At 35.3% G+C, this 14393-nt stretch overlaps 1 non-coding gene and 1 pseudogene across 1 annotated transcript; one reads left to right on the forward strand and one right to left on the reverse strand.

Annotated features, from left to right (window-relative positions):
- The first annotated feature begins 414 nt into the window (after window positions 1-414).
- Window positions 415-5080, forward strand: LOC140981581 (uncharacterized; annotated as a pseudogene).
- On the reverse strand, window positions 808-916 carry LOC140981916 (small nucleolar RNA R71). The gene has a single exon (XR_012176189.1). It is a non-coding gene; the product is annotated as a small nucleolar RNA R71 (small nucleolar RNA).
- Window positions 5081-14393: the final 9313 nt, after the last annotated feature.

Here is a 14393-nt window from a genome sequence, read left to right on the forward strand (position 1 = left end):
ACAATTAAAATTTACCCATTAAAGATTCAAACACTTAAAATTAAAAAGAAACAAAAACAAAAACAAAACAAAAAGACATTGTAGTGGACTTGTAATTACCTTAGCTTCCCTGTGGATACAATATCGGACTCACCGAACTATACTTTTTATGGACAACCTGCTCTTGGGAGTGCAACAATCAAATTGACAACAAGTTTTTGGCGCCGTTGCCGGGAAAGTATAATTTAATTTCAAGTCTATTTAATTTTGTTTATAGTTTATTTTTTTTTATTTGAATTTGTATTGCTTTTGTGTTTTTATTCTTTTGCATTTGCATTTGCATGAACATTATTTGGTCACGTACACTTAGTGGTCGACTCATTCGAAATAACCCTTTATTTTCACAAAACATGGCGGAAGAACCCATTCAAGAAAATGAAGATGAAATTCAATCTCATCATTTTCCAGGTAGCCGCGGCCCACGAGATCTTCACTCGTATCCTACACGTACTAGTGCACCTTCATGTCTAGTTTTTCCACCCGATGCATCACATTTCAATTTTAAGCCTGGTATTATCCAACTTTTACCCAATTTTCGTGGCTTAGATTTTGAAAATCCATACATGCATTTACGAGAGTTTGAAGAAATGTACAACACATATAATGATCTAAATTGTAGCATGAACACCATTCGACTTAAGATTTTTCCTTTTTCTTTAAAAGATAAAGCTAAAACTTGGCTACAAAATCTTAGATCGGGATCCATTCGAACATGGGATGAATTGCAACAACAATTTTTGAAAAAGTTTTTTCCATCTCATAGAACAAATTCTTTCAAAAGGCAAATCATCACTTTCATTCAAAAACAAGGAGAAACTTTTTATCAGTGTTGGGATAGATATAAAGAATTGATTAATCTTTGTCCTCATCATGGTTTTGAAATTTGGAGAGTTGTTTCTCCATTTTATGAAGGCTTAACACCTAAAGATAGGCAAATGGTTGAATTTATGTGTAATGGAACATTTGAAGATAGAGATCCAAATGAGGCAATTGAATATCTTGATTCATTAGCTGAAAATACTCAAAATTGGGACACTATAGGTACAATCGAACCATCAAACAAGATTCAATCTCCTACATCTGGTGGAGGTATGTACACACTCAAAGATGAACATGATCTTCAATCTAGATTTACCTCTTTGGCAAGAAAAGTTGAGGCACTTGAATTGAAAAAGAATGGTCAATTAAAAACTGTTCAAGAAATTGCATGTCACATCTGTGATACAAGTGATCATTCTACCAAAGATTGTCCCACTTTGCCTTCTTTTAAAGAATGTCTCTATGAACAAGCCAATGTTTTAAACAATCTCAAAAGGCCAAATTTTGAACCATTTTCTCAAAGTTACCATCCAGGTTGGCGAAATCATCCAAATTTTAGTTGGAGGAATGATAATGCTGCACAATTTTCACAACCACATTTCCAAAATCAACAAAATTTTCAAAATTATGCACCTTATGTTCCTCCACCTAAAAGGAATTTAGAAGATATATTGAATGCTTTCATTGCAAAGCAAGAGTCTATCAATACTCAAACTGCTCAAACCATGACAGATTTGAAAGATACTCTTGTTGAATTTTCATCTGCACTTAATGTTCATGAAAAAGGTAAATTTCCTTCACAACCTCTGCCTAATGCCAATGATCATCATTCACAAACTGGCACTTCTGGAACTTAACCGATGGATCAGGTAAAATCTGTTATTACCCTTCGAAGTGGTAAGGTTGGTGAAAAATTCATTCTTGAACCTTGTGAAGATGATGATAACTCAACTCCAAAGGGTAAGGAAGTGGAACCCATAACTTGCGAAGAGGAGGATCAACATATAGTGCCACCACCATTCCCTCATGCATTAAAAAATACAAAAAAATCAAATTTGAATTCTGATATATATGATATTTTTAAACAAGTAAAAGTTAATATTCCTTTATTAGATGCAATAAAGCAGGTACCATCATATGCCAAATTTTTGAAAGACTTGTGCACTGTGAAAAGAAAATTGAATGTGAAAAAGAAAGCATTTTTAGCCGAACAAGTAAGTGCAATCATTCAAAATAATAATGCTTTGAAATACAAAGACCCTGGTTGTCCTACTATTTCTTGTATTATTGGAGAACGAAAGATTAAAAAACCCTTGCTTGACCTTGGAGCTAGTGTGAATTTACTTCCATATTCAGTGTATCAAGAACTCAATCTAGGCGAGTTAAAACCTACTTCGGTAACACTTTTACTTGCTGATAGATCTGTTAAAGTGCCAAGAGGTATGGTAGAAGACGTGTTGGTCCAAGTTGATAACTTTGTATATCCTGTCGATTTCATAGTTTTAGATACACAACCTATTGAAGCTTGTAATGCAATTCCTGTAATTTTAGGTTGTCCATTTTTAGCAACTTCTAATGCTCTTATAAATTACAGGAATGGAATAATGAAGTTGTCATTTGGTAACATGACCTTGGAGCTTAATGTGTTTAATCTTTGTAAGCAACCACATGACAAAGGAGATGAAAGTGAAGATGAAAATCTTATTGAAACTCTTGTGGAAGAAAACATTCAAGAAGGGAGTACTCGTAATCAATTAGATATTTGTTCAATTGAAACTGTTAAAGAAAATATTGAAATTGATCTTGATGAGTTTATCAGGTATCACTCGTTACGAGGATCAGAGAAAGAATTTGATGCAAAATATGAGAACAAAGACGAACCACCCATATTGGAGTTAAAACCCTTACCAGAAAAATTTAAGTATGCATTTATTGGAGAAGATGAAACATATCCGGTGGTAATTTCTTCCAAACTAGCAAGTGATGAAGAAGGTAAATTAGTTGATATGCTTAAAAGACATAAAAATGCAATTAGTTGGACACTAAAAGATCTCAAGGGCATTAATCCACTAATTTGCACTCACAAAATTCACTTAGAAGAAAATGCAAAAACATCTCAACAACCACAAACGAGAATAAATTCACACATGAAAGATGTTGTGAAAACTGAAGTTCTCAAACTACTTGTTGTTGGGATTATCTACCCTATTTCTGATAGTAAGTGGGCAAGACCAACACAAGTAGTTCCGAAAAAATCTGGCATCACAGTGATAAAAAATGAAAAAGGTGAATTGTTAACAAGTCGAGTCCCATCTAGTTGGCGGATGTGTATTGATTATAGAAAATTAAATGACGCCACTAGAAAATATCATTTTCCATTACCATTTTTGGATCAAATTTTAGAAAGAGTAGCAAGTCATCCATACTACTGTTTTCTTGATGGATATTCAGGTTATTATCAAATTCCTATTGCACTCGAAGATCAAGATAAAACTACATTCACATGTCTCTTTGGAACATTTGCATTTAGAAGGATGCCATTTGGATTATGCAATGCCCCAGCAACATTTCAAAGATGCATGCTAAGCATTTTTTGCGACATCATTGAAAATTGTTTGGAAATTTTCATGGATGATTTAACTGTCTTTGGGAATACATTTGATAATTGTCTTGAAAATTTGGAAAAAGTTTTAAAAAGATGCGAGGAAAAAGGTCTTATTTTAAATTGGGAAAAATGTCCTTACATGATTACTTCTGGAATTTTTTTGGGACATGTCGTGTCATCTCATGGAATTGAAGTTGATAAAGCAAAAGTTGATGTCATTGCCAATTTACCCCCTCCAAAAACCATTAAAGAAATTCGCTCATTTTTTGGACATGCTGGATTTTATAGGAGGTTTATAAAGGACTTTAGTTTAATCTCTAAACCCATTTGTAACTTATTAACAAAAGACAGTGCATTTGAGTGGACTCAAGAATGTCAAAATGCTTTTAATAAAATCATTCGACATTTAACATCAGCTCCTATCATGCAACCTCCTGATTGGTCTTTACCATTTGAAATCATGTGCGATGCGAGTGATTATGCAGTCGGTGCAGTATTGGGTCAAAGAAGAAACGGTAAGCCTTATGTGATATATTATGCAAGTAGAACTTTAAACAATGCTCAAATGAATTACTCCACAACTGAAAGAGAACTACTTGCTGTAATATTTGCATTAGATAAATTTCGTTCTTATTTGATTGGATCAACAACTATCGTGTTTACTGATCATTCTGCTATTAGATATTTGTTGACCAAATAGGATGCAAAGCCACGAATGATACGATGGATTTTGTTGCTCCAAGAATTTGACATTGTGATCAAAGATAAAAAAAGAAAGCCGATCATTTATCGAGACTAGTAACATGATCATCTTGTGAAATGACACCAATTAACGATAATTTTCCTGATGAACATCTATTTTCAGTTACTACTACACCTTGGTTTGCTAACATAGTAAATTTTCTTGTGACAGGAAAAATGCCACCGCAATGGAGTTCTCAAGATAAAAGAAAATTTTTGAATGAGGTAAAAAACTTTTATTGGGATGATCCGTATCTGTTCAAGTATTGTCCGGATCAAATTTTTCGAAGTTGCATACCCGACAATGAGGTAAGTAGTGTCATTAAATTTTATCATTCAGAAGCATGCGGAGGACATTTTTCTTCAAAGAAAACAGCTGCAAAAATCTTGCAGTGTGGATTTTATTGGCCCACTTTGTTTAAAGACACCCACGAAATCTGCAAGATCTGTGAAAATTGTCAAAAATTGGGTGCAATTTCAAAAAGAAACATGATGCCTTTGAATCCTATTATTGAAATTGAAATCTTTGATTGTTGGGGAATAGATTTTATGGGACCTTTTCCACCGTCGTTTGGATACTTGTATATTTTAGTTGCAGTTGATTATGTTTCAAAATGGATAGAGGCAATTCCATGTCGAACAAATGATCATAAAATCGTCATCAAATTTTTAAAAGAAAATATTTTTAGTAGATTTAAAATTCCTCGAGCCATGTAAAGTGATGGGGGAACTCACTTTGTTAATAAACTATTTGCTTCATTAATGAAAAAATATGGTATTACTCATAAAGTAACTACTCCTTATCATCCTCAAACAAATGGACAAGTTGAATTAGCTAATAGGGAAATAAAGCAAATTTTGAAAAAAAACCGTTAACTCAAATAGAAAAGATTGGTCTCTGCGACTTAATGATGCACTTTGGGCATATCGAACAGCTTTTAAAACATCATTGAATATGTCTCCCTATAGGTTGGTTTACGAAAAACATTGTTATTTGCTTGTGGAATTGGAACATAAAGCTTATTGGGCGATCAAAACTTTAAATTCAAGTATGGATGATGCCAACAAATTGCGTAAATTGCAACTTAATGCTTGATGAACTCAGAAATGACGCGTATGAGAATTCAAGGATTTATAAAGCAAAAATCAAATCATTTCATGATAAAACAATTCTTAGAAAATCTTTTGAGATTGGTAAAAAAGTTTTGCTTTATAATTCTCGACTTCACATATTCCCAGGAAAATTACGATCAAGATGGACAGGCCCATATGTTGTAAAGCATGTGTATACTTATGGAGCTGTGGATATTGAAAATCATAAAAATGGTGATGTTTTTAAAGTAAATGGACAAAGGCTTAAACCATTTTTAGAAAATGAAATTTTTCAAGAAGAGTTTATTTCCCTTTCCGATCCTTGATTTTTTTGTGTTGCTTTTAATTTTGTTTTTTTTTATTTCAGGTTTCCTTAATCTTTTTATTTTCCCGGTTAAATGGCGGATAACGGTACTCCGTGACTCTCATAGTTGGTTTATTCAGTTTCCCATAATTGCTGATACAAAAATAAAAAAAATCATTTCTTTTCTTTTCAAAATGTATGAAATTCTCTCAAAAATTTGTAAATATTTTCCCTCTGTTTCTGAAAATGTTCTAAGAAAAATTTATGCAGGAAGGTGTGAAAGATTGAGATTGCTAATGCCAAAAGGAATTCCAGATGATATTCGTCTTGTAATAGAAGCTAAGGTCCGATTAGGAGGAGAAGTTCCACAATCACTGCTCATTCGGTATTTGCCTGGATTAGGAAAAAGCACTTATGCGAAAAAACGAAGGGCCAAAAGTTTAGGGGTTTGTCATAAGTGTACAAGATGGACTTGTGACAAACGATGCAGATCTTTGGGATGTGTTTCCAATAACAGAGAAGATAAAATTGGTTTCATTAAGAATGGGCTGAGTAAGGAGTCTTTAGATAACATCTTATTGACTCTTGAGACGCATTCTAGTGGACATGTGCATATTGAACTTCTCCATTTATGGAAACAATTCCAAGATGAGCGTCATAGTCTTGGGAATCCGACTAAAAAAGACCCTATTTGCCAATTTATAAGAAAATTGGATGGGAAGCATATCCTCGACTCATAGAAGGCGTTGAGCCGATTCTGGACGTACAACCAGAGGAAAATTGTGAGCTACAATCACACTACTGTTTACATGCATGTGTGTCATTATTGTTTTTACTGTTTATTCTGTTTACAATTGTTACCCATAGTTTTGTCCTGATAACATATTACACCTATAAAATCTCTCATCTTTCTCTCTATTTTCGCAGAAAAAAAAGAAGAAAGTAAAAAAAAAAAAACATGGCTGGAACCTCTGCACAATCATTGAAAAATATTTGTGTATTTTGTGGGTCGAGTCTTGGAAAAAATGAAGTGTTTGTAGAAGCAGCGAATAATCTTGGAAAGATATTGGCTGAAACAAAATTCACTTGGTATATGGGGGAGGTAATATTGGGATAATGGGATCTGTTTCAACATCTGCTCATCTTCGAGGTAGTCAGGTTTTGGGTATTATTCCTACAGCTTTAGCTGAAGGAAATATTACAGGTGTTACGATTGGTGAGGAATTAAAAGTTTCTTCTATGTATGAACAACTCACAAAAATGATTGAAAATTCTGATGCTTTTATCGCACTACCAGGTGGTTTTGGTACATTAGAAGAAATTTTACACACTGTTTCTTGGGCACAACTTAATATCCATAATAAACATGTGGACTTGTTGAATATCAATAATTATTATAACAGTTTGTTGACATTTCTTGATAAAGCTGTGGAACAGAATTTCATTTCAGAAAATTCACGACGGATGCTCATCTGTGCTTCGACTGCCGACCAATTAATTGATGATTTGGAAGCTTTTGTTCATAAGCCTGATCCGATGATAACAAAGATCAATTGGTCGCAATCAAGTAATAAGAAACGGAAGTTAGATCATTGATTCAAAAGTCGTGGATTGGTTTGCGTTTGTTATATTCAATAAAATTCCAGGTGATATCTCTTTCATTATGTACTCTTTATTAATAGTTATTTTGACATTAGGGACAATGTCATATTCTGATTGGGGGGAGAACAAACTTATAAAAAAAATTAAAAAATATATATATATATATATTATTTTAAAATAAAATCATGTTTATTGTTTGTATCTTAGTAATTTTTGCAAAAATGTCATACATTACATGTTTAAAAGATTTAAATTAGAATATGCATTCATCTATTTAAGAATGTTTAAATTTTTATTTGAAAAAATAAGTCAATTTTAATATTATGATCAATATAAAAATAAGATTTATGAAATCTTTTTGAGTGATTAACCATTGTGATAAAATCAGGTATTAAAGTATATGGCCCAAGATATACCTTATAAGAGTGCCTAAAATTTTAAACTCACACATATTTTGTGAGTGAGTGGAGAGGACTGAGAAAACAGCTTTCGAGCCTTTATTGATCATGAGAGAGACTATCTATTGTTTAGATCTTGAGTTCTTATTTTGAAAAAAAAAATGATATTTCCTGAAAAAAAAAAGGAGAAAAATACAAAAAGAAAGATATTGAAGATCTATGTAATTTTTAAGTTATATGCTACGACCCATATATCTATCATAATAAAAAAAATATAAAAAAAAAGAAAGAAAGAGAGAAATTTATTGTACAAATTAAATAAATATGTGGTCAAGAAGCATAAACTTAGTCTGATTCCATGATGTTATGAAAAAAAAAAAAAACAGGAAAAAATATATAATAAGAACAACTAGATTTTGAATCAATGGATTTTCTATCTTTTGATTAGTTTGGCTCGTTTGTCTGTCTGCATTCTGTAAACCATTTTTCTGAGCATTTATCTGTATTCCAACTCCATGAGAGAAATCGTTGCCATAAATTGAAACATTTATTAACCTGTGAGGATATGGAGTTGAGACTCTTACTAGGAATTTCTGAAGGCCGTGTACATTTAACTACCTGAAATAAGCTTTGAATTGATCATCTCAAATTATTTCATAAATTATAATTATGATGATCTTGATATAACTTTGACAGTTTTCAAATTTAATTTAAACACTTAGATAGTTTTGATTACATTTCTATTTAAATTAATCAATATGTTTTGTATTGCTATTAACGCTTAAATTGCTAGGGACTAGCAATAAGCTGGTTGGGAGGTGTGATAAACATAAAAATTGTACATTAATTAAATGTTTTATAATATAATTATATAGTTTTTGTTTTATTAAATGTTTAAATATTATATGTTTTATAATAAATTGTAGAAAATATAAGTTGTTGTGTAATTACAAGTTTTTACTATTTTTTACAGGTTCGAGAAAACAAGAATAAACTTGGCGTTGCAAATGGGATTAAGATGATTCTTGGACCTGTAGAAAGTTGATTATAATATCTACAATATTGTTGAGAAGCAGAGATAAAAATTGTAGTGCCCAAATTCTGTACACGTATAACCAATACATTTATTTAATTATTAAATTATTTAATTAATTTTAAAGCGAGTCCTAGTAGTGCATGATTTATTTAAATACATTATTTTAAATTATTCATGTTTATGTGATGCACATTAAAATATTTTTCGAGTTTCATGTTTCAGGCGATTATTCGATGCAGGATCGAGGAAGAGACCGGTGACGATTTTGGCAATTTAAAATGTGTTATTTATTTTAAGTTGAAGATGTGGTATTTTTAAATAATTTATTCAGTTTTGTATTTTAAAAGTCTAGTTTATTGATTTTAGTGATTTTAGAATCTTAAAACTTTTAAAGTCTAGCACTGATACATATCATTTTTTTTAATTAAGAGATTTTAGTGAAGTTAGTCTTTGACTAAGATTTTTCTATTAGCATTTTATTTGCATTGTGATTAGCAACTTTTAATTAGCCTTATTAACTCCTAATTAAACAATATTCCCCCTTTATTGTATTAATATACACGACACACATACATATATCCCACAATACACACACATACACATCTATTCATTCATACTTTTTTTGAAAAGAAACCTAGGGTTCATATCAATACAGCAGCCGCCCCTTTTCTCTCAAATTCCAGCAAGGTTTTGTTGTGTTTACTTCAAAGAAAATCGAGCCACCATCGTCCCGGATCAAGCCTCGCTTCCTTCCCGCTTCGGTATCGTCGTCACGGTATTTCTAATTATCAAAAGGCACGTATATTCTGTTATTTCTGCATCGATCTTGTCGTAGTATGCGTTGTGTTTTTATTTATGTGTAAAATATATGTGTGACATGTAGAAGTTTGAGCAATCATGTTTAGATAAATTTTGAAACGATTTTAGATCACAAATTTTACCTTTTTTCTATCAATTCAAATACTGTGATTTGTCGGTCGCTTTTCTGGAAAAACTTTCAACGCAAAAATTGTAGAACTTTTTGATACCTTCGGTTTGATATAAAATTTGAGTTATTTTGATAACAATTGAGTGAGTTATGGTGTTTTTTGTGGGACTGCTCAAACTACGTTTTCAGAAAATTACGATGTTGATGCGTTCTTGAAGTTTATTTGTTGCAGGCTTCGTTGGAAATCGACGGGTGATCGTTGTTGCGTCTAGGTATGTTTAGTTCGATGTTGGGATGATTTTTGGTGTCTCTTTTTGTGTCGTTAGGCACCAAGTTAAATCAAGAGTCGAGGAAGAAAATGGTGTCGAACTTCGAGTTGTGTCGTTAGTTGTTGATTATCACACTTGGGAACAATTATAATGGCTTACTTGGGTTTGGTACAATGTCGTGACGTCCTAGGACGGGTCTCGTGGTGTCGATTCATGGTCCGTTCGATCGAGTCTAGACTGTTAAGCAAAACCTATTCAGAGTTTTCGTATGTTGGCTTGTCCCGCAGGTACACAGACCCATGGACGGACCGTGGCACGGGGTCCGTGCCTTTGTTTCCTCGTCAGTGTCATTTTTTCGTGCCGACACGGACCCCCACACGGACCAGGGCACGGGGTCCGTGCCTTTGTTTCTTTTCGGTGTCAAAATTTGCGAGGCTACCCGAACCCCTACACGGACCCAGACACGGGGTCCGTGTCTACCCTTCTTTTCGAAGTCCTTCTTACCCGAACCTACACGGACCCATACACGGATGTAGGCACGGGGTCCGTGTCCTTCACATTTTGGGAAAAATTTATAGTATGCTTTGAGGGTGATGTGATGGTTTAGTACGATGCTTTATAAGGTCGAATCATGGGAATTTTAGACCGTCCTAAGAAATTGAATGAGCTTGTAAGTAAGCATAATACTTACGTCTAAGTTATACAAGTTAAGCTTTGAATTCACGTTAGTATGTGCAGTAACGACCCTAATCGAAGTCCAACGAATCCCTCAACGCCAAGTAAGTATGTTGACGTGCAAAGAAAATATTTTCAAGTTTTTGAGGTATGCTAAATGTCTTGTGACCAAATTATGTGGAGGATTGGAAAGCGTTAAATTATGAACGGAGACCAATCCGCCCGTTAAATTATGAACGGGTTTAGATCGAGATTGGAAAGTGTTAAATTATGAACGAGGACCAATCAGCCCGTTAAATTATGAACGGGGATCTCATGTATGTGGTAGTGGATACGTCCCTGTCAGCCCAGTACTGTGGTTTAGTCTGATCAGGCGAATTATGTTATGGGTCACTTCATGCCTCTACGAAAAATGATGAAGTTATGTATGTTCAAGTATGCAAGCATGTTAAGAAAGTTTATGTTGACGGCACGTCTAATTATGTACGTACGTATGTTCAAGTTCATTTTGCAAGTTCAAGTTTCAAGTATGTATGTCCTATTTTAAAGTTGCATGTGGTTTTATTATGTATTACTTGCTATTCCAGTTTATACGTGTTGAGTCTTTAGACTCACTAGACTTGATCGATGCAGATGAGGATGTCTATGAGGAGACAGGAGGTGGCGACCAAGGAGCAGGCTTGGACTGAGCGGGAGGCTAAACCCGAGGACCGCCCACGTCATTTTAATATTTTTATGCAAGTTTAAATTTACTCTGATTTTATGTTTTGATGTTTTGAACAATCTTTTCTTTTAACAAAATTTTTATTGGTGATGGATGATTCCAAAGATATTTTTATGAACGATGAGTTGACGACCGTATGGATGTTTATATTTAAGAAAATTTTTAATTCTTCCGCAAATTTTAAGTAGAAAAAGTACGGTACGTCAAAGTTGGTATCAGAGCGGTGTTCTTGTAAAGGGTTATGCCTACTGCCAGTCGCAAGAAGCTCTCGAAGTCACACCTCAAGTTTGTGAGTTTTAAAATTTTGCATTATGTATGTAGTTAGCATTGAATCATGATTTCAGCATGTCCATGTTTTAAGTTAAATTTTGTGCATCTTAGAATATTGTTATTATATTCATGCATATTGGGTTTACGTGTTGGGTAAATTGTTGGAGTAGTATGCCTCCTAGACGTCTGATTAACCGGGAAGTTAGGGATGAGAACATAGAGCATCGCGATGAGGAGAGGGTCACTCCTCCTCGTCCACCTCCGGATATGCAGGCGCAGATGCTTGCAGGTATGACGCAGTTCTTCGCGTAGTTTGCGGGGAACCAGGCTGCAGCAGTGGGTGCAGGGGAGAGGCCCAGGCCTGAGGCTGTCTACGAGAGGTTCAGAAGGATGAGTCCAAAGGAGTTCTCGGGTACCACTGACCCGTTGATAGCGGAAAGATGGATTAAGTCCATCGAGGTAATCTTTGATTTTATGGAACTGACCGATGCTGATAGGGTCAGGTGTGCCACGTTCATTCTGTCAGGGGACGCTAGACTATGGTGGGAGAGTGCGTCAGTGTGGGGACCCGAGCTCTAACTCAATTATCTTTGGAATTAAATAGATCTTTGCTAGAAAACGTGGGTCAAAAATTTACTTTTAACATACTACACATACATAAGATTTATTGCATTTCATTAAAAGCAAATACATGTCTTGTTTCATTCATACAATCAAACTAGTATTTAAAAAGTATTAATACATGTCTAATACAACAACTAGTTATTCTGCTACGCCCGTGATCATCACGCTATCATCTCTCAATCATCCTCGTCTCAACCCTGATCCTGCCCCACCTGTTGTTATGCACACATACAGACACAACAACAGTCGGAAACTCCGGTGAGAACAAATCCCAGTATAAAACATGTATACATGCATGTCATGCAATTAAATACAAAATCATAACACATAAATCAGTAATTATGACACATTAGTGAATACAGATAAAACTCTTCGACTCTTATTCTTTGACTCGACTCATATCTAAGTCTAGGGATCTCGGTGTGAATAAGACGTAACAAGTCTCCCACCTACTCTCCCAATCGTGGTGGCGGTACGTCTTATTCCTAGACTTCGGTCCTGTCTGTATCGAGTGTCTACAATCGGAGGAAATCTGCTCCTATGCGTCGATACCACCGAACATCTAGAAATTTGACAATTCTGCCAATGACTCTCCTATCTTAAATGCTTGAATATAAATCAATAGACAAAGCGTAAACATAAAAAAAAAAAAAATCTAGTATGTGATTTTGGGAAACTCAAATCAAGTCTAATTCGAGTTGTATCTTCCCGCATTCACATGAATTATACCTTTCGTTGTCGTAGTTCTTGTCGTAGTCGAAAGTTTGGTGTCGAATCAGTCAATATCAAATCTGAAATGCCAATGTATAGATGTAGTCTATCAATATACAACTCAAACAAGTCTTGTACAAATCATTATTCAATCTCGGTACAATTCGACGGCATATCGGCGTGATCTTGCAATACCGATCAATTCAAATCTCAACATATATCAACAAGTCAAATCCTCAACTCATAAACAGCACAATATACTCATTATTATCTTAAAATCTGCATATCTCAACTCAATACATGCTAAAAACTGTAAAAATTGCATATTATATCTGTTCTTCGATCCGGTTGCGAATATACGTTCACAATAATCATAAGAACACATAATCTCAATCATATCAAATTTCCCCAACATCTAAACTTCACTTCAGGTAGGAAATAAACAAGACTTACATCTTTACGAAGCTATTGAAGAGAGGAGCACAAATCTAGTCTCGGATCGCAATTTGGTTAAACGGATTTGTCACAACCAAGTGTTGAAGAGAAGAGGAAAAGCTTGGAGCTCTCGTTGCTGGTCTGCTGAATGAGGAAGAAATGAATCAGCACTAAGTCTATATATATATATATCATGCCATGTGTCAACTTGAGAAGTAAAGGTGGATTTCTGGCACAGAGCACCGCGGGTGCGCTACCTCTACACCGCGGGTGCGCTCAAGCTACGGCAATCCTTCAACATTTCAAAATCGACGACCGCGGGTGCGGTATGTCTTGGACCGCGGGTGCGGTGACCCTACTGTAATTCTTCACGTTTCATGAGTTACAACCGCGGGTGCGGTAGAATACTTGGCGCGGTTGCGGTCACTTCTTCATGCAACATTTCATATATATATATATATCACAATTCAAAAGTCTCCAACGAGAATCTCGGGCATTACAGTCGGTGGCAGTTAACTCACAGACCTTGTCTTGGACTGGATTCAAGGAAGTGTTCTTCGCCAAGTACTTCACTGAGGAAGTACGATCTAGACTGACTAGGGAATTTATGACGCTGCGACAAGGAGACAGCAGTGTTGCAGAGTTTGTTAAGAGGTTTGAGAGGAGGTGTTACTTCGTACCCCTCATTTCGAATGATGTTCAGGCAAAGCTGAGACATTTCATGGATGGATTGCGGACAATATTGCGCCGTGATGTGAGGGTAGCTAGCCCGCCCCACTTCTTATGCAGTCGCCGTATCTAGGGCTTTGGCGACAGAACAAGACCAGCGGGATATTGATGCTGACAGGCCGGGCAAGAGGCCCTACCAGGCTCCACCGCACCAACAGCCGCAGCATCAGCATCAGCATCAGCGACCCCAGCACAAGAGGCCATACCAAGGGCCACCAGGGAAGAAACCTTATCAGGGACCGCCGAAGGACAAGGGTCCAATTCAGCAGCAAGGGGCACCTCAGAAGCCCGTTATTTTCCCAATATGTCCTAAGTGCAACCGCCAGCATCCAGGGCAATGATTATATGGACCAGGCAAGTTCTTCAAGTGTGGAGCCAGTGACCACATGCTA

The sequence above is a fragment of the Primulina huaijiensis genome, chromosome 7, assembly GCF_012295235.1.
Source record: "Primulina huaijiensis isolate GDHJ02 chromosome 7, ASM1229523v2, whole genome shotgun sequence".
Taxonomy (NCBI): domain Eukaryota; kingdom Viridiplantae; phylum Streptophyta; class Magnoliopsida; order Lamiales; family Gesneriaceae; genus Primulina; species Primulina huaijiensis.